This window comes from Loxodonta africana, chromosome 8 (assembly GCF_030014295.1).
Source record: "Loxodonta africana isolate mLoxAfr1 chromosome 8, mLoxAfr1.hap2, whole genome shotgun sequence".
Taxonomy (NCBI): Eukaryota; Metazoa; Chordata; class Mammalia; order Proboscidea; family Elephantidae; genus Loxodonta; species Loxodonta africana.
Genome location: NC_087349.1, coordinates 70,782,519 through 70,809,065, shown reverse-complemented (window position 1 = coordinate 70,809,065; position 26,547 = coordinate 70,782,519).

Below are 26,547 nucleotides of genomic sequence, written 5' to 3'. Positions count from 1 at the left end.
TGCAGCTTCTATTGATACGTCCAGGGATACGGCGCACACTACTGCCTCAACTAACCTGTCTGATTCTTGGAGTGTTCTGAATATTAGAAAGTTTGCTCCTGTGTTATCTAAATCTTCATTTCTACAACATCAATTTATCAGACTTTACTTTTCACTTTAAAACATTCAAGAATAAAACCAGTTGCTCTCAAGTCGATTCCAGGGGTGTCAGAATAGGACTATGCTCCGTAGGGTTCCTAATGGGTGATTTTTCAGAAGTAGGTTTTCAGGCCCTTCTTCTGGGGCACCTCTGGGTAGACCTCACCCTCTAACCTTTGGGTTAGCAGCCAAGCACGTTAACCGTTTGCACCACCCAGGGACACCTAATCAAGAATATCCAAACCATTTTCCATGCAGTGCATATTTAAGCATTTGAACAGAGTTGCTACATCTCCCTGTGCAATTTTCTTCTTTAGGTTGAAAATTCATCATTCTTTCAGCTTTTCATGATGCAGTCTGACCAGTGCAGAGACTATGCAATTTTTTTTTTTTTTCTGTTATCTAAGAATGCAGTCTGAGATTCTTCTGAGGAGGTTTTTGGGGAGGCGCAGATGGGTTAATTACACACAAAGAAGTCCCCAAGTGACATCTGTGTTACATGCACAGGCTGATGAGAATTTTCCCCTGTGATTTCAAGGCCTCCTTGGACTCTCTGAAGCAAATCTACATACCTTAGGATAAAGCCTTGATCTCTACAGATATTTCTCTAATAATAAGCTGGCTTCAACTGACAAAAATATGAGCGAATTGATCACCAGCAGCCTTTGTATTATATGGGAATCCAAGGATTCCTGTAAGTTTCCTTTGTGTGGTTTTGTTTTTCCTGACAATTTAACAAGTTCAGCATTGAAACTACTGCCTGTATGGGCTTAGGGCACTGATTGTGTCTCAAGCGGCATGGTCAGTTCTCTGCTTTTGCTGTTCTGTTCGCTCTGATGTGGGACCTGCAAGAGCAGCATGCTGAATGAGAATGATCTGTGGGAACAGCTTGAAAGTTAGGCCACCTCAGTTGACAAGTAGCCTGCAAAGTCCTCCATCCCCCAGGGCTGAGTTCTGCTTTCTTCTACTTCATGGACCTTTGTCTGATTTTGCTGAAGTTGTAGAAAGTGCTTAGGAATAGCTCTGTGATATCACTGACCTCAGTGAATTTTGAAGAAACAGTAGTTTCCAAGGCTTTTTTGAGTTGTCAGAGCTGAAAAAAAAAGCCTACATATATTTCCTTTTATGTCTGCCAAGGTGCTAGAACATACTTGTTAGAAAGAACTAGGGACCAAATTAAATAGACATGTGTCTGATAATCTAGGTAAACATCAGTTGTTCTTCTTATGTCTCTGTCTCTGAAGGGACATGGCAGACCCAAAGGCCAAATAAAGTAAAGGATGTAATTTAAGCATAATTAGCAACAAGAACTGGTTACCTGGGCATGCCTTAATTAAATATTGAGACCTAAACCCATAAAAAAAAAAAAAAAAAACCCATTGCCATTGAGTCGATTCCAACTCTAGACACTTGAAATAAAAAAGCGAATATAATACTTACATTGCCTCACAAGATTTACAAACTGGTTATAGATACAGATACAAGATAAACAAGCAAGCTCAAAAGTGTGGAAAAAAAATTAAATGCTATTTTTTTTTTATTTGAAAAAATGTCATTGCTATATTTATAAGTTGGTATAATTTACCTAACCAGCCATACACGGACTTTAAAAAATAATGAACACAAGACTCTAAAAATAATTGATACAGTAAGCTATTTGTTAGGTAATAAACCTGGAGACACCCCAGACTCCTGAGTTCATTTGGCTTGCTCCCCCTGATATCAGTACGGTTGTGCAATTTCCGAGATCACCCCAGTGATACGAGTTGAGGATTGAGAAGTGTTTCTTAGTCTGGGAGTGCTCAGATAAGGTAGACAGAATTCCAAAATGACCCCCAATAACCCACATCTTTGTATAATCTCCTCCACTTGGGTGTGGGTGGGACCTATGAATACAATGGGGGTATCACTCCTGTGATTGTTATATTATATGGCAAAGGTGAAGAGGTTTTGCAAACGTAATTAAGGCCCCTAATCAGTTGATTTTGAGTTAATCAAAAGGGTGATTATCCTGGATGAGCCTGAAATAATCAGATGAGCCATTTAAAAGAGAGACAGAAGCTTTTCTTGAGTTCTGAGAGTTTCTGCTGCTGGTCTTGAAGAAGTAAACTGCCATGTTGTAAGAGGAGGTCTTGTGGCAAGGACCTGATGGTGGTCTCTAGTAGCAAAGAATGTTACTGGTTCACAGCTAGCAAAAACAATGGGGTCATACAACAAGAAGGAACTGACTTCTGTCAACAACTGCAAGAGCTTAGAATAGGACACTGAGCTCCAGAAAGGAATGCAGACTCACGGGCAATTTGATTGCAGTCTTATGCAACCCTGAGCAGAGAATCTAGCTAAGCCATGCCTGGATTCTCTGAGGAAAACAGATTTCTTCAAGAAATGTGTGTTCAGCATCCTATGTGCATACACTTATTTCTAGGCACAAGGTAGGGGGACACAGGTATAAATGAGACAAGGTCTTTGTTCCCCTGAAACGTGTTTTAATGGAAGATACAGAAATCAAATAAGTAAACAAATAGGTAATGAAATTAAAATAATTGTAAGTGTTAAAAGGAACACAAAGAATAATAAGAAGTTAGAATGATTGCAAGGAGCCCTGGTGGTGCAAATGTTAAGAGATTGGCTGTTAACCAAAAGTCTGGCAGTTTGAACTCAGCCTGTGACTCCACAGGTGAAAACACTTGGCAATCTGCTTGCGTGAAGATTACAGCCAAGAATAACCTATGGGGCAATTCTGTTCTGTCACATAGGATTGCTATGAGTTGGAAACAACTCCACCATGGCACTTAACAACAATAGAGTGGTTTTATGTGTGTTTGCCATGAGAAAGAAAGGGAGGTCAGGGAAGTGAAATGTTATATATCTTGTCAGTGAAAGGGAATATTTTATCAGAGCAACTAAAGGGCTGAAATTCACTCAACAATCCGTTGGTCTCCAGGAAGGATCTCACGGTATGCAGAATAATGCTCCCCAAAGAACTCCACATCTTAATCCCTACAACCTGTGGATATGTTTAGTTGATGATATGGGTGTAGATATACGGGTGTAGTTGATGATATGGGTGTAGAATAAATTGCTATGAGAGAATAAGGATTGAAAGGGGACATAAAATTAGCTGAATATGTTAGGTTACTTGGCAAAGGGGAATCAAGGTTGCAGGAGGAATTAAGGTTGCTAATTATCTGACCAGAAGTCCTGATGGCATTGTGGTGAAGAGCTACGGCTGCTAACCAAAAGGTCAGCAGCTCGAATCCACCAGGCACTCCTTGGAAGCTTTATGGGGCGGTTCTACTTTGTCCCATGGGGTCCTTATAAGTCAGAATCGACTCTCCAGCAGTGGGTTATTATCTGACCTTGAAATAGGAAAATGGGCCTGGATTATCTAGGTGGAATCAGTGTAATCACAACAGCCATTTAAATGTGAAAAAAGGAGGCAGAATGTTGAAGTCAGAGAGGAATTTGAGGCTGCTGCTGCTGCTGGCCTTGAAGATGGAGGAAGGCCCAGGAATGTCAGCAGTCTCTAGAATCTGGAAAAGGCAAGGAAATGGATTCTTTCCCTAGAGCTTCTAGAAAGAATGCAGCGCTGCTAACTTTTAGCCCAGTGAGACCCATTTCAGACTTCTGACCTCAAGATCTGTAAGATAATACGTTTATTTTGTTTTAAGCCACCAAGCTTGTGGGACTGTGTTATAGTAGCAACAGGCCTTTCCCTTACCTCCTTCCTATCACACACTCCCAATAGCATCCATATTGCTCTTTGAAAATCTCAGACCTGGGGGTTTTTGAGCTTGTAAAAATTCTTTAACTGCGTAATATGAATTGCTTCTGAGGAAATAGCATTTAAAGGACTTGGTTAAGGCCATTCTGTGTTCTGTGACCTCAAATGGTGAATACTACATTAAACTCAAAGAAGATGACCTGAATTGGACAGACTTTAGAATGAAATGTTATATGAAGGGTGAATATTCAATCGCAGTCTTCAGTTGTTGCTTTTGAAAGCATTTCTTTAAAGCTGGGCTAAAGGGGATGGCAGGCCATAGGCTTACAGGAAAAGGACGGTCTTGGCAAGGGAAGAGAACTGAAGCTGTGTTCTTTTTATTTGTCTTTAAAATTAAAGTGAGGTTCAGGGGATACCTAGAGGAAAGATATTCAATTGTAGATTTTGCAGTTTTGTTGTGGCTGCAATTTTCCAATGTTGCTCGTGAGAAGCTGAGGAGGCCCTGAAAAGGCTTTGTGCTTGGCACCTGCAGAAATCTAATTTCTGATGAATAGGATCCTAATTGGGTCAATTATTCTATTATACTACACAAGAGTACTTCAGGCTGCTGCTTCAGTAAAGAGAGGTGCTTTAGTCTCCCCATCGGTGTTCTCCAATTTGAATAGAACTCAGAATCCTGCATTTAACTTTTCCTTTCCCAGTGTCAGTTTTGCCCTTGCAGCCTCAGTTTATTTAATTGCTGAATTAAAATGAAACCCCCTTTTCACCTTCTGAAACCATGGGTAAGATTACAAAGGAGAGCTTTTTGGCTCCTTTAAAATTGTTTCTCAGACATTTGCAAATACAAGAGGCAACTGTTTCAGTATACCCTCTTCACTGTAGTCTTTTGATTAATTATTATCTTTTGGCGAGGAGGAGCAGAAGGAAGGGTAAAGGTGTTTGTGGATTATGTCATACATTTGCACACATATAATAATGATCTAATTTTAATTTGTTTTCTTCTAAAGGATTGCACCAGTTACTTCTTCATAATTACCTATAACATGTGAATTAGAAAGGAATTTGGAAGCTGACACATGATGACACATTTAGGTATTAATTCAATGAGATTTATTTTTTAGACATGCCTTTTATGCTAAATATTCTAATTTGTAAGTTAAAACAGAAACTTCTTTAATTAGAATGAATGCTTTCATTCAGAGTTGGTCTGTGGTTCAGATTTTAATTAGGAAACTATAGAATTGTGTCATTATATATTAAAACTATAAGACAAAAACTAAACCTGTTGTTGTCAAGTCAATTCTGACTCATAGCGACCCTATAGGACAGAGTAGAGCTGCCCCACTGGGTTTCTAAGGACTGGCTGGTGGATTCAAAGTGCCGACCTTTTGGTTAGCAGCCTGAGCTCTTAAGCACTGTACCGCCAGGGCTCCTTAAAACTATGACTATGCAGTAAATTGTAGCCTGTGAAGAAACTTAGGCTTGAGCTCGAGTGAAGCAGAGAAGACATCATCCTGGGTTTTGTAAAAGGCCAAAGAGATTGGCATCAATTCACAAAATGGAATTCGATAATGAAATTAATGAGATATGTTATAAGAAACATCAAGCTTAGTGTCTGGCACATATTAAACACTCCAAAAATTGATTTCTTTTCTTGAGCTAGGGGCTGATTCCTTTTTTTTTTTCTTTTTAATTGTACTTTAGATGAAGGTTTACAGAACAAACCACTTTCTCATCAAACAGTTAGTACACCCATTGTTCTACGACACTGGTTAACAACCCCACGACATGTCAACACCCTCCGTTCTCAACCCTGGGTACCCTATTCCCAGCTTTCCTGCTCTCTCCTGCCTTCCAGTCCCTGCCATAGGGCTGGTGCACCCCTTTAGTCTTGTTTTGTTCCATGGTCTTGTTCAATCTTTAGCTGAAGGGTGAACTTCAGGAGTGACCTCATTATTGAGCTGAAAGGGTGTCCGGGGGCCACACTCTGAGCATTTCTCCAGTCTTTGTCAGGCCAGCAAGTCTGGTCTTTCTTTTTGAGTTAGAGTTTTGGTCTACATTGTTCTCCAGCTCTGCCTGGGACCCTCTATTGTGACCCCTGTCAGAGCAGTCAGTAGTGGTAGCTGGGCACCATCTAGTTGTACTGGACTCAGTCTGGTGGAGGCCATGGTAGATGTGGTCCATTAGTCCTTTGGACTAATCTTTCCCTTCTACCTGTAGTTTTCTTCATTCTTCCTTGCTTCCTAAAGAGTGAGATCAGTGGAGTACCCTAGACGGCCACTCACATGCTTTTAAGATCCTAGATGCTACTCACCGAAGTAGAATGTAGAACATTTTCTTTATAAACTATGTTATGCCAGTTGAGCTAGATGTTCCCCGAGACCATGGTCCCCACAGCCTTCAGCCCAGCAATGTGGTCCCTCAGGGAGTTTGGATGTGTCTATGGAGCTATCATGACCTTGCCTTGGACAAGTTGTGCTGGCTTCCCCAGTATTGTGTACCATCTTACCCTTCACCAAAGTTACCACTTATCTTTTGTCTATTAAGTGTTTTTCCATCTTCACCCCTCTCCTCCATCGTACCCATCAAAGATTGCTTCTTTTTGTATATAACCCTTTTCATGAGTTTTTACAGTTGTGGTCTCATGTAATATTTGAGGGGCTGATTCTTGATGTTGGTATAACAGGAAATAGAACAGTGAAAATATCACCAAGGTGCAGATTTTCAAGTAGTTTGCAGTCTAAACAGGAGATGAAAACTGCATGCTTAATTGTACAATAAAGTAGTCTACACTGAGCGCCAGCAGAGGCTTACAAACTGGTGGCAGAGTTTAAAAATATGTGTGAGTATGTATATGTGTGTGTGTTTGTGAATGTGTGTTATTTTGTAGCATCTCAGTATTTTATCTTGCAGTCTTTGAGCTGATGCATATCTGGGCTTACAGATACCAATTTTGTATCTTTTCCAAGATATACGTTGATACTTTTGCATGCACTATACTGCAATTGAATTGTCTCTGCTTGCTTTGAAACTACAGGTTTTCCCCCATCTGAAAGAAAAGCATTTCTGTGAAATATGAATTCCTATGAATAGCCGAAATGGTGTAAAGTGAAGAAGAAATTACCATTAACTTATATGGGAAATTTTTTTGAGCATTCCCAGACCCAAAATATAGCCTGCCAAATCATAACAGATAATGCACAAAACTTAAAATAACACTTAAATATAGAAAAAAACAGGAATGATATTAGTAAAACACAACCTATATATAAAGTAGATGGTGAGTGTCCTTCGCAGGGAAGGAGCTTGGCCACCTCACTCTCACTGCTCCCGGTGCGTAACCAAAACCAAACCAAACCCGTTGCGGTCGAGTCAGTTTCAACTCATAGTGACCCTATAGGACAGAGTAGAACTGCCCCATAGAGTTTGCAAGGAGATCCTGGAGAATTTGAACTGCCAGCCTTTTGGTCAGCAGCCTTAACAATTAAGGAGTTCACCACCAAAGACTAAAAAACCATGCTTGGGGTGCATGCTGCCTTTTTAACGGCTCTCTGCAAAACAAAGGCTGAATTTTATTTCCGCTTTTTGCCTTTTTTCATAAAAGTGAAAGTCTTTTTTTTTTTTTCAGTTAGTGAAAACAGTACTAACGGAAATCTTTCATAAAATCTAAGTGGTGTAAAAAGAACTGTTGAAAAGCGGGGAATGCCTGAATAACTCTAGCAATGAACATGGCTTGATTGATTTTGTTACCAGGTGGCATGATTCTTACTCAGCATGATTCATATTGGCCTATAGACGAGAGACCGAGGTGAGAGAACAATAACATGCCTTTATTTTGTTGTACAAGGAAATGGGGTCAGTTGGTGCTTACTGCTGCCGAGAGACTGATCGCCAAGGGCAGTCAGGCCGGTTACTTTTAAGGGGGGTTACAATTAGAGAGTTCATAAAAGTTACGTTAGCAACATTCTTAATCATACTACGCAGGCGTGATGGGGTTTAAATATAACCTTCAAGCAAAAGCAGGGTTCAAATGCAAAGTTGAAGCGGGGGATAGCCCAGCAAAGGAAATGATTCTGCAATACAACACTGTGGAGGAGGAAGCCAGGTAAAGAGAACAGCACTGGGGTGCTCTGTCTCACTTCCATTTCCTTTTGGACATCGGTAATTTAATACCAGTGTCCATTTTGAACTATAGTCCAGCTTAAAATTGTTTAGCATATTTTCAGAGAGGGGTAAATATCGGACCTAGGCCTTTCATTGTGGCTGCTGACCTCTTGTTGGTTCATAGCTGACTACTAAATATTAAAAGAAAAAAGAGTGGCTTTTATGCACTGTTTATGTGAATGTCTCCCTAAAAGATTCTGTCCCTCTTTTTTTCTTTCTTTAGATTGTCTTTGGTATTGTCTTTATACTTCAGGGCCCAATTGATGTGTCTTTGTGAGTCTGAGTCCAGCTTCAGCTGGGTCGCATTCTCTATGCTCCAGGACAGGGAAAAATGATTTCAATATTATTTTTTGAATCATTATTTTTTGTTGATCAGAGATTGAAGATAACACATCGATGATCAGTACCTGGATTTAGTCGAGCTCCTGAATGGCGACCACTGCAGGCTCTTTAAACTCACGGTGCTTGTTTTCCACTGTATACCATTTGGTTCTTCACCAGGGTATTAAGAGCCATATTTTCAATTGCATTGCCGAAGTGAGCAGGCTCCGTGTACGTCAACATTTTAGCCCAAGGCCTTCTTTTGCCCTTTTAGGAGTGTAAGACAACAGAAGATAAATTTTATTATGCCTAATACATCAGTGGGTAATATTATGAGGATGCAGACTAAGACTATTACTATCCCTTGCAGTAGTGATCTAGCCCATGTACTTATTCCTGATGATAACCAACCAAATAAATCTGATCTTCCTAAGGGCCTTACAGTGTGTAATCAAGTAGCTTGCTGTCTAATTATATGTATATCCTGCTCTACTTGTGTTATTTATCCAAATGCAACAAGAGATATTTGCTACAGTGCAGACTACACTTTCTTGGACTAATAAAAAGAATCTGAAGCCTATTTTATTATCTCATGTCACCTTGGTTAATGAGTTCAGAGATTACTGTTGTGTCTTTATCTCATTGGCAACTTTACCTGTTATTCATTCCATAATTGATAAATTTCTTAAAGATTTCTCTAATTCAGCTATACCATAACTAGGAATTAAATCTACCAATCCTACCCTGAGTGTAGGACCAATGGGTTTCTTTTTAACTCTCATTTTATAGTGTGTAACAATTTAACATTACCTTTTTAATATTTATCAGTATCATTACTATGAATATCTAAAGGTAATCTTAAAATTCTCAAAGTGCTTTGCCCATGTATTTACCAGAAATCTAAACAGGAGATTGCCCACATAAACTCACTGTCGGTTGGAAAGGTATCTTTTAAAACTAGTATAGTTAGATCGACCACACACAAAGTTTGTCTGGATGAAACAGAAGGTGTAGAAAAAATCATATGTGACAGCCAGATTTTCATTAGAGAATACATGAATAACAAGATGATATAGTATACACTTCTCCTGTTGGAGGTCTTCAGTTCATCTATTTAAAACATACTAAGTGTTCTTCTCAAAGGCAAGATGTCCTTCTTTGAACTATGAATTAACAGCCATGGGTCACTTTCTCAGAAGCAGTAGTGTCACAGAACTGTTTTTATGGGAGAAGAACTTCTAACTCAAGAGTTACAATATCTAAATCCATTAGTTAAATAATTTAGGAGAAAGGAAAATAGTTTCTTATATTTAGAGAGTAGAGACTTAAAACATCAGCAATATTTTCACATAAAACTCATAGTTTTCTTTTGTTTACTCAGCCTTATGTAGTTAATTCTGTTCTATTTAATTCTAGATCAGCCACAGTCAGCTTCTGTATAGACGTTCTGGAAATTTTATTCAGTTTAGTTACAGCCCTTTTCGAAAATCCAATATAGTCCATCTTTTGTTGAGATATTGTGGTCAGATTTTTCAGCAAACCAGCAAAGTAAAAACTTATCTGCAGATGACACAGGATAATATGGCTGTGATTAACTTATAAAAATAGTACTCTTATAGTGAAAGACCTGATAGAAATTAATTACAAGCATAAAGTAAAGGCCAAATAAAATCAGTTAAAAAATCTTTAGATAAAAATATCTCTAAGTATAACCATTAACTGTATTTTTAAAGAGCTTCAGATATAATACATAATAATCTTGAGATAGAATATTGGGATATACCAAGTCAGTGTATACCAAGAATCAGCCAAGATTATCAAATCTTTAAATACCTGAATAGTGATAAAAGAAACCTTCATAGGTAAACGATGTAAAGTCTCAATCAAACCATTGGCTTTGATAAAGTTGCTACCAAGTTAGCAATTAACGAACCCAAAAAGAATCAGGCTTTTTCTGTTTTTTTTTTTTTTTTTAGTTTTGACAACACCTGTTACATAATTTATTAAATAAAACTTTGTAGCAGTTTGCCTTTATTTAAAAAAAAAAAAATTGTGGCTTTTCATGAAGTTTCAGAGTTATCAGGAGTTTATTACAGGTCACTGTGAAACAATACTTAAGTAATTTAACCAAAGATCTTAAAGTAAAAACCTTGCCTTCTTTTTCTAAAAGCCACGCAGTTTGGTTTTTGGCTCAGGAATCTTATTCTAATGAGAGGCCGAACTTCTGCCTTCCAGGCAGATTATACAAAGAATAAATTAACCCTTCAACTCAGAAATCAAAGAAAATTTTGTTATTTTAACAGCAAGAAACCCAATTCTTTGTTTTATATTTTATTAACATTCAAAAAAAAAAAAAAAACCCAGTGCTGTCGAGTCGATTCCGACTCATGGCAACCCTATAGGACAGAGTAGAACTGCCCCATGGAGTTACCAAGGAGTGCCTGGCAGATTCGAACTGCTGACCCTTTGGTTAACAGTGGTAGCACTTAACCGCTACACCACCAGGGTTTCCTACTTAACATTAAAGTTCCTAAAAATCTCATAAATTAAATCATTAAGCTTTAGTCAGACAGGTGAAACTTTTGACCATGTCAGATAAATTTTAATAAAACTCTGAAATGTTGTCTTTGTTGCATACATCTTATGTTGCATCTCTTTAAAATGGCAAAAATGAACACGTTAGCAGACCCAAAATACACACATATATATCCTTTCTCTTGTGGCATAAAAAACAAAAGTATATAAGCTTACATTATGACCAATACCTATTATTCAATTTAACATCAGTAAGTCACCTAAAAGCTCTTAGAAATTATTTTAAGCCTGTACACCATAAAATATAAAACTGCTGTTGAAAGAAAGTCTGTTTAAACATTCTAAGTTTTCATTCAAATTTTACTATTTCTCATATTTTCCCATTCTAATTTTAACCCTTAAAGGTTTTATCAATTGGCTTTAGAAATCACCAAGTCTCTGCTCAAATGACCAATTCAATGATATAGATATAGAAGACAAGATTAGGCCATTTTGATTCATTTATATATATTTAAATTTATCGAGGCATTCTGAAAGGCTATCTACCCAGTAAATACCAAAGTTCTTTAGTAATTTTGTAAATGAATCCACCAATTCTTGGCTTATGGAGACTGGGGCTTTTGAGGAGGGGGGGAGTCATTTCAATTCATTTAAAACCAAAAAAAAAAAAAAAAAAAAAGACTGGGACTTTTGGGGGCGGGGGTCATCTCAATTCGTTTACATATGTTTAAATTGATCTAGGCATTTTGAAAGGCAAAAGAGACCTAATTTCCTCTTTTATTATTCCCTTGGAAAACAGTTTTGCTTTCTCTTTATTATGACTTTTTATCTACCTAGTAAATACCAAACCCCTTTAGCAATTTTTTTTTTTCATACTCTGGAACTGTTAATTTTACTTTAAGACAAAATTATTCTTTAAATGAAACACATTTCCTATAATGTCTAGCTTAAGTTACTTAGAAAGGCCTTTTTTTTTTATGATCGACTTAAAAATTTTCAGTATAGCTGCTAAAAATCTAAATCATAAGACAGACACAAGACACAGTTTTTCTTGGATGAGGAAAGAATTGAGGTTCTAAGACAGCCTTACAAAACAAAATAAAACAGCAATTCTCAGACATAGCCTCTAACCTGATACAGGACAGAAACTTAGACACTATGCTCTAGACCAGAAGCAAGTTCTCAGAAAGAAAGAAGACAGAAAGACCGCATAAACTCACTGAATGATACTACACAAACCAAGGATATGTATATTGCAATTTTTGGTAATATTGACTAAATTCAACAGAAAAAAAAAAAAGGTTCTAGATAAAAGTTATTAACTTGCCAGAGTGTCAGATGTAGGAATTTTAGACCCTTTGACAAAAACCGAGCATCAAGCAAAGTTCCCCAGAGAGGAAGAGGCAACACAAATGAAAGCTCATTTTCTCAAAGTAATCACTGAACTCCTGAATTACTTCCCGTACGCCCAGTTGATAGTGTTTTTAAATATGAACCCCAAACCAGTGTCTCGGCAGCCAAGGGGAAAATCTAGACTTATTTATTAAGGATATTAAGCTCTAAGGTTCAAGCTTTTGGTTTTCTTCCTTTTGAACTTAATTCATTCTGATGGCTAGAGACCTACTCTCTTATTTAAACCTTAAATATGCTAGTTCTTCCAATTGGAAAATAAAGTATCTACTGATTATTTTAATTTTAACATTGCGATTCTTTAATAAGCTGTATTATAAAACAGGTTTTTTTTTAGGGGACTACCACTTTTCCCTTCAAATTTGGCAGAACAGAGCACTATTTTCCAGGTTTTCTCTGAGCCACAAAAAAGAAGTCTAATGAGGAACGAATACCTCAGGGTTTGGACAGTGTTGCGCTTAGACCAATGTGTACCTTCCCTGAGTGCGCACTCTCTCGTGGGTGGCAGGCAGCCTGCTGTTGTAGCCTGTCTCGCAACCACCTTCTCCTCTCCTGGAAGTCTTTAATATTTGTGACGAGAGCCAGCGGCCCCCCAGTGGCTTTTACTGTCCACCTGTGCCCAAATTTTTGCTGCTTGTACTGACTCAGAGCTCTTTGAAAATACAATTACCTCTTTAATGTTTTAAATGCCCTAATTTGGACCTAAACTGCAGTTCACTAAGGCTTACTAAATATTACTCTTAAATGATTAAGCAAAAATCTAAAAAGATTCTCCTTAATCAAACAACTGGTTTTTCAAACAAATATGCCCAACGAAACTTAAGAAAACGTGAGAAAAAGACCAAAATGGGTGTCGAAGGGAAGTAAAGTGCAAACACTTGGGTCTTCTCTTTTTGCTGTCTTCTGCTCCACAGTCCAGGTCTCCTCGAGGTTGACTGGATTTGTGGTTTTACAATCCCTGCAGCAACTAACTCTTGTAGGGTGAAAACATCACAAAGTTTAGTAAAGCAAAAAAAAAAAAAAAAAAAGGTTATTTGGCATATTTTCAAAAAGGCAAAAGTGGGAAGTGGACAAGCATGCTGCCAGAGCCATGTCTTTCTGAGACTCTATTCCCAGTTCTTAAGGATGCATCTTAGCAGGCCACATTTCGGGATCCCTTGCATGTTCTGCATTGTCTAGGAACACACACTGACACACTCATGCAGCCTAATCCAGTGCACCAATTTAACACGTACTTGAGCCTTTTATGGGTGGTGAGCCTTTTATGCCCTCAAAGGTCAATTCCTCCAGTTTCTTGGGACTCTTCTAAGACCTTACCTAGCAATTAACCCCATTACTTCCCAAATAAGCTCAGATTCTTAATGCCCTTAATGGTCACTTTTTCCTGCTTCTTGGAACTCTTCTAAGGCCTTACCTAGGAATTACCCTGTTACTTACCAAATAACCTCGGATTCCTAACACCCTCAACTGTCAATTTTTCCCATTTCTTGAGACTCTTCTAAGGCCTTACCTAGGCGCTTACCAAACAACCCAGGTGTGTTTCATGTCTTTCACAGAATCATCATTTGGGTCCCAGGGGAGGGGATCTGCTTTCAGAGCTACTCCAAGTTCTCTAGGAGAAAATCTGGTGAGACCAGATATCGGGGCTGTTCTGTTTTCTGATCAGCCTCAGGAACTGAGCAGATGGCTCCTGGCTGACTTGCCAGAAATGTTACTGGGTAGAACCTCAGGTTCTTACTTTGCATAACTTGTGCTGGCCAATAAATGAGAGACCGAGGTGAGAAAGCAAAAACGCACCTTTATTTCGTTGTACAAGGAAATGGAGTCAGTCAGTGCTTACTGCTGCCAAAACTGCTCACCAAGGGTGGGCAGGCAGGTTACTTTTAAAGGGGTTTACAAGTAGAGACATCATACAAGTTACATCAGCAACATCGTTAATCATACTACGCAGGCACAATGGGATTTGCCTATAACCTCCAAGCAAAAAAAAAAAGCAAAAGCAGGGTTCAAATCCAAAGCTGAGGTGGTGGGGAGAGGGGAGGCCCAGCAAAGGAAATGATTTTGCAATACAACACTGTAAGGGAGGAAGCCAGGTAAAGAATATAGCACAGCAGGGGCTCTAACTCAATTTTATGATGAGTCAGAAGGAATAAAAATGAGTATGCAAATTTTCCTGGTTCCTTTCAAGAGGGCTTGAAAGAAGTTATACCATCAGTCCTTTATGGAAATTCTCCATGGATTAATTTCTTCTTTTTCCCCAGTAGTTTTAAAAGTTGAAAGTTTTTAAAGGCTTTTTCATTTATTTTAATTAAAAATTAGAAAAGGTACCTATAATGTACTTTTGACATTTTCTCATAAATATATTGGTGCCTTTATTCCTCGGTGGGGGGGGGGGGGGGGATAAAAATGTTTTTAACTGAATTTTGTCCTTCCTTGCTTTTTCTATCATGTTTAGTTTTGCAACCGCTACAAAACCTTGGCTTTTCAGAGATGCTCCATTATCTAATTGGTCATGGGTTTATACAGAGATATTTGGAAAAGATTTGTTATACCTGCCATTGAAATGAATAAATTCCAGAGATCATTTATGACAACTATGTGCCACAGCATGTGAGGTGCTCTACATACATGACCTCAGTTAATCCTATGACTCTTTGAAAGAGCTTTTAGCACCCCCATTTTGAAGATGAAACTGAGGCTCAGAGAGAATAACTTACTTGTTCAAATCATAATTACTCAGTGGCAGTGATAATTCTGTCTGAGTCCAAAGTCTTTGTCCAACTTCAGTCCCTAAGTTACCTCCGCGATATTGTAAATGCTTATAGAATCCTGCAGTTTCAGAAAGTTCAAAATGCTCTACTGAAGAATGTTCCTTTGCATATTCATTCCCAGAATCTTAGAAGCAGTGGTCCAATGGTTAATTTTTTTTCCCATGATTTTTTAAGCTCAAACTTCAGTGTAATATTCCCAGAATAAGTGGAACAGCTATAGCTTTGATCATTAAATATGTCTCTTTGAAGATATAAAGTAAGAGGAGGGATGCCTCCTTCAGGCAAAGAACTTTCTCCTACAGCTCTGGGGTAAGCTGAGCAGATTGAGTCAAATACACTATATGCTTAAATGCTCATGTTAGAGTTCTACTGCACACTTCAGATGCTACCCTCATTCAGTCATCTCTTCCTCCTTTGCTCAGACAGCCAGCAGTCAGTCAGTCACTGTGTCTGAGAAGAAATACTCTTTGCTCTCCAGGAGGTTTTAATCTGTTAGGTGAAACCAAACATGCACACAAATAGTTATAAGGCAGGCTATAAAGCATGACACCAAACTCAAACACCAAAACCCAGTGCCGTCGAGTCGATTCTGACTCATAGTGACCCTATAGGACAGAGTAGAACTGCCCCATGGAGTTTCCAGGGAGCGCCTGGCAGATTTGAACTGCCCACCCTTTGGTTAGCAGCCGTAGCACTTAACCACTACACCACCAGGGTTTCCAAGCATGACACCAGATGACATAATTTCAACTAGAACATATTTATTTTATTACAAGTTTAATTCATCATTATCTTACACTGTCTAGTAATTTACTGATTAAACTGCCTGTGTAATGGCTATATACTTGATTGATGCTCTGTGCTGTAATATAGAATATCAATCAATTATCCAAAAGTTTTGTGTATTTATTCTCTATTAAATGGCTTAGGAATAAAGAACTAAACTTTAAAAGTACAACTATTTTGTTTGGTAGTAATGCAAAAAGTATTTTATAACCAAAAGATTTTGCAAGGACTTAGAATAAAAAAAAATACATATATATATAAAAGGAACATATTAATATTAATGCTATATTGTTCTAGTATCTTACACCTAGACTTTCTTATATTAGGTTAGAAAGTTAACTGAAGGATTAACAAAAAAGATTAACCCAGAAAAGACCAAGGAGGCCAAGATAAATGGAGAAGCAAGACATGTTTAATCGAGGAGAGTAGTGCTTTTCAAGGGTTTATTTAATTTTCATCATCCTATTTTTTATTTTTATTACCTCTGTCACAGTTTCAGTTAGAGATGGACTTCATTCAGTAGTAGAATAAGGATCAGATTTAGAGGAACTTACTTTTCTGTTAGATGGCTCACAGCCAAGCAGGTTGTAATGTAACAACAGCATATGCTCAAATGTGAACATTTTATCTATATATTAGGTGGTATTTAGACAGGTTCTTAATATTTTGGGTCTAAAGGGACATTCCTAAAAACAGGTAAAAGTCATCCTATCAGTGTACACCATGCTAACAAAATCCAGAATTTCTCAGCCTCACACATTTAATAAATAACAAAATCTGTTGAAAAAGTGTTTTCTAAAGAGACATTTTAAGAAGAATCCCAAAGAAAAAGTAAGTTACGGTTACTCATGAATTTGTAAGAACTGCAAGTTCTGCTTATACATATAGTTTAAATTACATGGTTTAAAAAAATATATACATTTTACATCTCTTAGTATTGCTAAGCAATACACTGAAACTCAAATATTTTTCTGGAGGAAATCAAAGTCAGCTTCCAGCAGAGGAAATGCCAGATTTGGGTTAAGGAAGCAAATGGACATTTTTGATCTTTAAATTTTCCCCTGCAGGTGATTACAGTTCAAACCATGGTCTAAGCCTCTGGAAACTATATTAAAATGAGGATTCTCATTTTGGATGGTAAATCGAATACTTTGCATAACATATACTGCCCCAGGTACCAATACTATTTTTGTAGAAAGAAGGTGCTGGTGCTTGTACTCTCTGAATCGAGGTTTTTCAAAACAGAAGCTTTCAAATGAACAAAAAGTTTGCCTTGGTATAAGAAGAGCTACTCAAATGCACAAATAAATGAGGAAAGTTTTCTACCGTGGAGCACGATAAAAATTTCATCAAGTTATTGGGCCAAATCTAGACTCCTAAAGTAGGTGAGACTTTCCACACAATATATCCAGTGCTGAATCATATCAGCTGTTGACGAAGTGAAACTAACTGGGAATTGTTTCCCGGGCCTGTGCACCTTTATTTCCGTTACAGACCTCTTTGCGTTTGTGTAGTGTTAGGCAGTGTTCAAAATGCCTTCATAAACTTTATTTCCTTGGATTCTCTCATTTGATCTGTTTTGTTCTCAGCATGTCAAAACTAGTCCAGAATAAAAAGCACTGAAATGTACTTTTTTTTTTTTTGCATTCTTCTTGGTACAGAGTGAACTCAATATCTGGGTGGAACAGTCTCTTCAAAAATGCTACAATTTGCAGAGTCCATTTCCTTCCCAAAGTCTCCTTCACTGACTTGTTTCATTCCTGAAATTCCCCCCCCCACACATATACGTATATATTTTATTTATTCATGCATTCATTCTTCAAATGTTTATGGAGGGCTAATTTAACACAATTCACTGCATTTCTTGTCATGGACTAGCTAAGTATTGGATCTGAACCTTTGTAGCTGACCCTATAAAGTATGCAGAGTACTCACCTTTTCTCTGGAGCTCCAACTGGAAGCAAAAATAACAAACTCAACCATCTGTCACTTAAGAGAAGATATTGCTTGAGCAAAAAAGATATTTATTATACCAGGCATACTGAACCCCTCAGCAGAAATGAATTCCAACATTTTGCAGATTCTCAATGTTCTAATTAAGCTGTCATTTGCATGATGTTTGCTGCATAATTATCAAAGGATCTGGCATCCAAGACTCAGGAAGAGCTAAAAATGAATGGTGAACTGAAATATCCTGGACTTCCTGATCTCTGTGATACTATTTCTTTGCTTGGGTCAACTTTGTAGTTTATGCAGAGTTGAAAGGCTATCATTCAAAATGACTCAAGCTTATTGTTTATTAAAAAAAAAAAAAAATTAGGTTGTCCAAATATAAGTTCAGTTGTTATTAAGCAAAAAAGGAGAAGACAAAGTCACTTATTATCTGGACTTTAGCCAAGTGTGAAAGGCTTGGGTTGTCTGGGGTCATTTGAAACATTGCTTGGTAAAATAAATGGTTTACCAACAAAATGGTTTGTTGAGTGAGAAACAAAAAAAAAATTTAAAAAAAATGCAAAACAGGAATTAGATGGCATTCATCTTTAAAATATTCATAGTAAGCAAAGGATAAAAAAAAAAAGCCAAAACCAAACCCGTCGCTGTCGAGTCAATTCCGACTCATAGCGACCCTGCAGGACAGAGTAGAACTGACCCATAGAGTTTCCAAGGAGCGCCTGGTGGATTCAAACTACTGACCTTTTGGTTAGCAGCTGTAGTTCTTAACCACTACGCCACCAGGGTTTTCAAGCAACAGATAACAGATAAGGGAGGGTAAATTAATATATAACTTAAATTCTGTGGAAATTAGAAAGGAGGGTACTCATTATGGCTGAGGTATTAGTAAGGCTTTATGGAGAAGGTGGTATTTAAGCTTGGGATAGTGTGAGGAAGTTTTGAATATATGAAAATTGATGCTGAGTAGTTTGTACAACATGTGTTCCTCTGAAAAGTACATGAGCATTGAGAACAATTTTCTATATTTTGTTCTTAAAACTGCTGTTCAGTTTATTTGAGTTCATAGTCCATGTAGTTTCCAATTCTGTAATAATGAACATCAGAGAAAATAACAAAATAGTAGGTTTAGGAACCCATGGTTTTTGAACTTAGAATTTCTTTTCAAATTTCCAGCTTAAATTTTGCCACATGTAACTTTTTGGTGATTTTTGTTTTTTATTTATTTAAGGAAGGCCTTACCATAAACCACGAATAACAAAGCAGAGCATGGTTTAATGGTACACATTGCCTAGGTCTGCATTCCAGTTCAATTCCAACATTTATTTAATTGTGTAGCTGTGGGCAACTGCCTCAACTTTCTGGTCTATTAAATGGAGCTAATATTAGAATTTTCCTCATGCTTTTGTTAAGATTAAAGGATTAAATCATATGCTTTGTGTAGAGTTGTTTCTATACAGTCACATAGCAGATACACCATAGTATTACACACTGATTCTTTTTATTATGGACTTTGATAATGATACAACAACATGACATTACATAACTTTATATATGTTATCATTTATGTATAATAAAAAACTCTCTTGTACTTGATCTGAAATATTGAGTATTTACACATACAAATTTGTTATATTAGTGTCGTTTTGACTCAGGATTGTTGCCCAGTAATCCTTAATGTTGAATTGAAATCTAAATACACTGAGGGAGTTGGCTTTTTTCTAAACTCATGAATAGTACCCCTTTATGGCAAGAGGAGTTATTTACAGGGAAAGAAAATAATTCTTTCAATGTAGATTTCTCTTTCTCCTCTCACATCTTACAGTATTTCTGATTTCTAGCACCAGCAATGTATTTCCAAATTTTGCTTTACAATGCACCCAGTAATTTCTCTGTCCCTCTTAACATCAGGTAATTTTTTAAACTCGTCTCGGCGACATTGCTCACATATAGACGCAATCCACTCTGCTTCTTCCATAAAATAGTGATAAATGAGTAGAGCAGTGACCTTTTATAATGAGAAATATCACGAGACTGCCTTTCTCACAGTATTTTAAGTGCATTTCCTCCTGAAAGATCATGAGAAACTGCTTTTTACGCTCTTTCCTGTAAAAATGGCTGGCTCTTGGATTTTGTGCTGATTCTTTCACGTATAGAACAAAATGGGATAAAAAAATCCACCATATTCTATTCAAATGATCAAAAAAGATTGAAAGTCCATTCCTGTTTTTTTTTTTTTTTTTTAAATGAGCAGAGTCATGCAAATAATGTGGAGATATTTGCTTTATTGTATTTTCAAATCTCAGTCAATATTTCTTTATATGTTTAGGCTCTTGATTGTAAAATTCCGTCCTAAATACCCTGAGGGTTTAAGAACAACCAGAAGAATATTATAATGAGTAGAGTCTCTGGTGAAATGGCCTTTTATTCTCACAAGTATAAAAATCAGCCTTTATATTAAACTACGGTTTTATCTTCTTGACCAACCTAGACAACAGAAGCATCGGGATTAAGTGAGGTTGTGAGAAGTCGTCAGTCAGTTCTCCAAGGAAGAACCATTCCTACTCCAGTCGTTTTGGACCAATAGATGTCAAGTTCATTCTTTCAGGAAGGAAGTTATCCCTGCCATTTTCTTTAGTTATCCTTTGTAATATTGAAAATAAACTGCATTTAAGCTTGTGGGATGGACAGTGTGGTGATACATAAGAATTTAGGAAAGACAGTAAATTCCTCTTGGTATTTCAGATTCTTGTAAGAAACAATACTACCACCATAATAATAGTAGGCAGCATGGGAAAACAGGCTTTTTGAAAGGTATAAATCTACCAGAATTCAAGGAAGAGAGGCTTCTGACTAGAGAACAAGGGAAGTAAGACATTACGAAGAAAGTAGTTTTTGAGTTTGAAGTAAGACACAGAAATGATAAGGTGTTAAATGAAGCCACACACAAGCTTAAGGACACTGTAGAAGTAAAGCAGGCATATGTGGTGAGGAAACTGAGGGCAAAGTTTACAACATCACAACATATATGTTGAAAAACCAGTTATTGGATAATCTTAGGAGCCAAAAATCCCAGGGGAAAGAATGTGGCCCCATAATCTCTTGACATCTTATTGAAAGAGCTGCTTGTATGTACCATGGGTATGCACGGAGGGTCCCAGTCCCTCTACTACTCTATTTGCTTTTAGTAAAAATCTTATCAGTGGGAGAATAAATAGTTCGGGCTCAGCCATCAAAGAGCCTGAGCTTAGATGTCAATAATTTTTGTGAGTGCTGGGAAAGCCACCTGTGCAACCTCTAGAGCCCTTGGAGTTATAGGACATTGCAGTCCCTCCTGCTGGTGGGAGAATGTAGGAGCTTGGCATTTAGGTAGAGCTGCTTATGCTGGTGGAGGAGAAAACTTCAGACCCTCTCAACCCATTACTAAGCAACTCAGAGATATCCTGGGCATTTTAAGACAGTAATAGTCACTCTATAAGGTGTTATATAAAGGACATGTTTATGGTATAGTGAACAGTGCAATTTGCATGAAGCATAGCATGTGAGCAAGAAGACTGTAGAAAAATAAGCAATGGTTTTGGTATGGATAGTGAATTGTAGAGAATTTACCTAGTTTTGCATTGGAAATGAGAAGCCAGCACAAAGTTTTAAGCCCTAAAGTGTTATGATCAAAGTGTTTCTTGAGAAATTAACCTAGTAGTGATGTACAGAATGATGTATATGATAGAATGCCTGGAGCCAAGGATACCTACTTGGAAGCTATTAAAGGTGATCCATTAATAAGGGTTTGTACAAAAAAAAAGGTAACAGTGGAAACTGGGAAAGGAAGAGATGAATATAAGGGAGGTTATAAACAATAAAATTGTAGACAACTGATTGATATGGTGGAGTAAAAACTTCTTCATTTTCAAGCCTAAATTATAATCCAATGGAAAGAAATTCTGAAGAAATTGCATTCAGGATAGATGAGAGTCTTCAATTTTGGATGGTAATATTATAAATCTAGAGGCACATCTAGGAGACAATGCCCAGGAAACTTAAAAACGTAGGACTAGAGCTTAGGGATAGATTGGAACTGAAGGTACAGATGTAAAAGTATCTTAAATACTTACCTTAAATAGATAATGTCTTCAATCTAAGGGTTTACCTAAATAGAAAGAGCCTAGATTCTCAAACCTCCACCCATCCTCCATTTGTTGACTGTGGTAGCTTGTGTGGGTAACATTGCCAAGAATGGAAATTCTAGAACACTTAGTTGTGACCATTCAGAGCCTGTACATGGATCAAGAGGCAATTGTAGAAATAAAACAAGGGGATACTGCATGGTTTAAAACTGAAAAGGTGTGCTGCAGGATTGTATTCTTTCACCTTCTTGTTTACAAAACCCATTGCTGTTGATTAGATTCCGACTCATAGAAACCCTATAGGACAGTGTAGAACTGCCCCTTAGGGTTTTCAAGGAATGGGTGGTGGATTCAAACTGCCAACCTTTTGGTTAACAGTTGAGATCTTAACCACTGTGCCACTGGGCTACATTCAATCTATATGATGAACAAATAATCTGAGAAGCTGGATTACATGAAGAACTCAGCACCAGGATTGAAGGAAGACTCAGTAACAGCCTGCAACATGCAGAAGACACAAACTTGCTTGTCAAAAGTGTAGATGACTTGAACCACTTACTGATGAAGATCAAAGACTACAGCCTTCAGTATGGATTATGTCTGGACATAAAATAAAAATCCTTACAATTGGACCAATAAACAATATCATGATAAATGGTGAAGAAATTGAAGCTGTCAAAAATTTCATTCTTCTTAGATCAACAATCAATGCCCATGGAAGCACTAGTCAAAAAATTCAAGATGTAGTGCATTGGGCAAATCTGCTGCAAAAGACCTCTTTAACATGTAAAAAAGCAAAGATGTCACTTTGATGACTAAGGTGCACCTGACCTAAGCCGTGGTATTTTCAGTTGCCTCATATGTATGCAAAAGCTCGACAGTGAAAAATGAAGATGGAAAAAGAATAACACATTCAAATTGTGGTACTGGCAAAGAGTATTGAATGTACTGTGAACTTCCAGAAGAACGAACAAATCTACCTTGGAGGAAGTACAGCCAGTATGTTCCTTAGAAGTAAGGATGGTGAGATTTGTCTTGCTCCCTTTGGACATGTCCTCTGGAGGTACCAACTGCTGGACAAAGACATGCCTGGTAGAGAGTCAGCGAAAAAGTGGAGACTCTAAATGAGATGAATTGACACAGTGGCAGCAGCCATGGGTCAAATTTAACAACAGTTTTGAGGATGGGGCTGGATTGGACAAGGCAATATTTCATTCTGTTATACATAAGGTTGTTATGAGTTGAAGCTGACTCAATAACACCTAACAACAACAAGATTCATAAAGCAAATGAATTAGCAATTGATGTACTAAGAATGAAACAGATTTGAGTTGGACAGTGGAAACAATGTCTTAAGAAATCTTCCAGATGGAAGGGCAAACAATCCTGGGCACTTTTTATCCAAACTATTTATACAGAGATGAGCACTCCAGGAGAGCTTAAAGGAAAAGATAGCAAGTAGGTAGCAACTTTTATTCACTGATTCATATATCTCGAGCAGTGATTTCTAATGTTGTGAACCAGTTTCTTCCAGAGAGGTTTAAACCGGTTCCTCTTTAGAGGACGAGTAAACATTTCTTTAGAGTAGCTTTATTATGACTTCACAACATAGCCTCCAACATTACCTGAGTGATTCTCATAATATAAAGAAATGCAATATAATTTCTCTAGATTTGTAAAAAAAGATCTTTTAGGAAAGAATTTTAACTGAGTGTTCATCTCAGAGAAACTGATTAGAGTTTTATAATTTTCTTAGCCTGGTTTATGAGTACCATTTAAGATATTCTTGTAACCTATATGAAGCAGTATTACAAAGGCTAACAGCAAGTTCAAACAAGTCTGGGCTTCAGTCCTCTTTTCATAATGTAGCAGTTATGTGACCTGAAGAAAACTACTTTTCCACTCCTCTAAAATTGTTGTTGTTGGTTTTTATTGAGTTGATTTTGACTCATGGCAACCCCTTACGTGCAGAGTAGAACTGCTCCAGTGAGTTTTCAAGGCTGTGACCTTTCAGAAGCAGATCACCAGGTCTGTCTTCTGAGCTGCTTTGGGTGGGTTCAGACTGCCAACCTTTCAGTCAGTGCCACCAAGGGCCTTCATTGTCTCTAAAATGGAGCTAGTAATATTTTTCTCCCAAAGTTTTGTGAGAAAAGAACGAGTTGACAAAGAACATAGCACAGAGCCTGTTACAGATGGAACTCTCAGTAAATATTTGTTTTCTTTTTAACTAATTTTTTTTTTTTTTTAATCAAGCCATCTTATTCTTATGCTACGGCCCATAGCACAACTGACCTATGAATAACTGAGCCCACCCAGTGACAAGTGATCTATCCTGCTGTTTTCTGGACTTGGTGCTGATGAATAACGAACTCTAAGTTCCATAAGGGCTTCTTCTGCTTCTAAAGTAATAGTTCCCATGACATAGCAGGTGTTGGTTAGTCTGAATTAATATTTTATATTATGAATAACATTGTATTAGGAGTAGAACCATTTATCAGTGTGACATAAGAAATGCTGTCTCAATGCTAAGGACTCTTCTGTTTTATGTTTTTAAGATTCAGGAATTTGAGGTCTGGAGGCCAAGTTTGGATCTTCAAAAACTCTTGATAAGGTAAAAATGCCATTAATTCTAATGATTCTCAACCCCACTTAATGGATTTATACTGTGTCCTGTTGGCCATTGTTCGCTGTGATTATGATCCACAGGAGATAGGAGAAAGAAGTGGTGTCTTCCTAATTTACAATCTCTAATCCTCTCCTCTCTCCAAATCTTTCCCCTGGCTTCTTTTGAAACACAACCACGAATTTTCTTTTGAGAAATTCCTTTACTTGGCATTCACATTCATACTCAATTTCTTATAAATTAGTGTATTAGTTTTCTATGCTCCTTATAAGAAAGGATGACAAGATTTCATCTCACGTACTTTCTCCCAAAAGAAGGACATCATGCTTGATAGAGTGTCATCAAAAGAGGAAGACCCTCAATCAGATGGACTGACACAGTGGCTGCAATAATAGGCTCAAACATAGTAACGATTGTGAGGATGGTGCTATGAGTTGGAACTGACTTGATAGTTCCAAAGAACAACAACATTGTTGCATAACAAATCACTACAAATTTAACAGCTTAAAAATAAAAACATATATTTTTATCTCACAGTTTCCAGGGGCCAGGGATACAGGCACAGCTTAACTGTGTTCTCTGCTCAGACTCTCACAAGTCTAAAATCAAGATGTTATCTGGGCTGCATTCCTTTCTGGAGCTCAGGGTCTTCTTCAACATTCATACAGTCATCAAAAATTAGTTCCTTGCAGACTTAGAACTAATGTTGTCTTGATTTGACAAGGCCAGCAGAATAGAGAATTTCTGACTTCACTCATATCTGACCTCTAGACATTCTTAAAAGGGCCAATCTGGTCAGGTCAGGCTCACCCATTATAACCGTTGTTTGACTAATTCAAAGTCACTTGATTGGTGACCTTAGTTACGTCTGAAAAATCTTTTCATCTTTGTCATATAATGTAATGTAATAACATGAGTGATATTCTATCACATAACCACATTCTAGTGGTGAGAAGCAAATTACATTTTCCTTGTTGTTGTGTTAGGTGCTGTCCAGAAGGGTCTAACTCATAGCAACCCTATGTGCAAAAGAACGAAACACTGCTCAGTCCTGCACCATCCATATGCCTACAAGGAAGAGCAGTTAATATGACTGTTATAATAATTTATGCATCAACCACTAAGGCCAAAGATGAAGAACCTGAAGATTTTTACCAACTTCTGCAGTCTGAAATTGGTGGAACATGCAATGAGGATGCGTTGATAATTACTGGAGTTTGGAATGCGAAAGTTGGAAACAAAGAAGAAGGATTGGTAGTTGGAAAATATGGCCATAGTAATAGAAATGATACTGGAGAGTGCATGATAGAATTTTACAAGACCAATGACTTCTTCTTTGCAAATACCTTTTTTCAACAACATAAATGGTGACTATACATGTGGACCTCACTGGATGGAATATACAGGAATCAAACTGACCACATCTATGGAAAGAGAGGAAGCCCTGGTGGCGTAGTGGTTAAGTGCTACAGCTGCTAACCAAAGGGTCGGCAGTTCAAATCCGCCAGGCGCTTCTTGGAAACTCTATGGGGCAGTTCTGCTCTGTCCTATAGGGCCGCTATGAGTCAGAATCGACTCAACGGCACTGGGTTTGGTTTTGGTTTATGGAAAGAGACAATGGAAAAGCTCAATATCCATTTTACTTTAGTTCAATTGAAAAAGAAATTTACTGACTCATATAATCGAAATAAGGGAATGGGAAGAGTAGGGATAAAGGTGAAAAGAGACTCTAACATCATCAAAGTTTCATTCATTCTCTCCTTTCCCCACCCCGCACTTCTGAGTCATACTCTCAAGCCTGCTATTTCCATGAGGCTAAAACAATGACTAGGGAAGCTTCAAGGCTCACGTAATCATAGACTTAAAAATTGAAAGAAAAAATCTCTTTTTCCTTTTAGTTTGGAAAAAGACCACAGGGAGACAGCTATTTTGTCCATCATAGTTTAAGTTGTGTAAGAGTAAAAGGAAAGTTATTTTAAAACATGAGTAGTACTGACATGC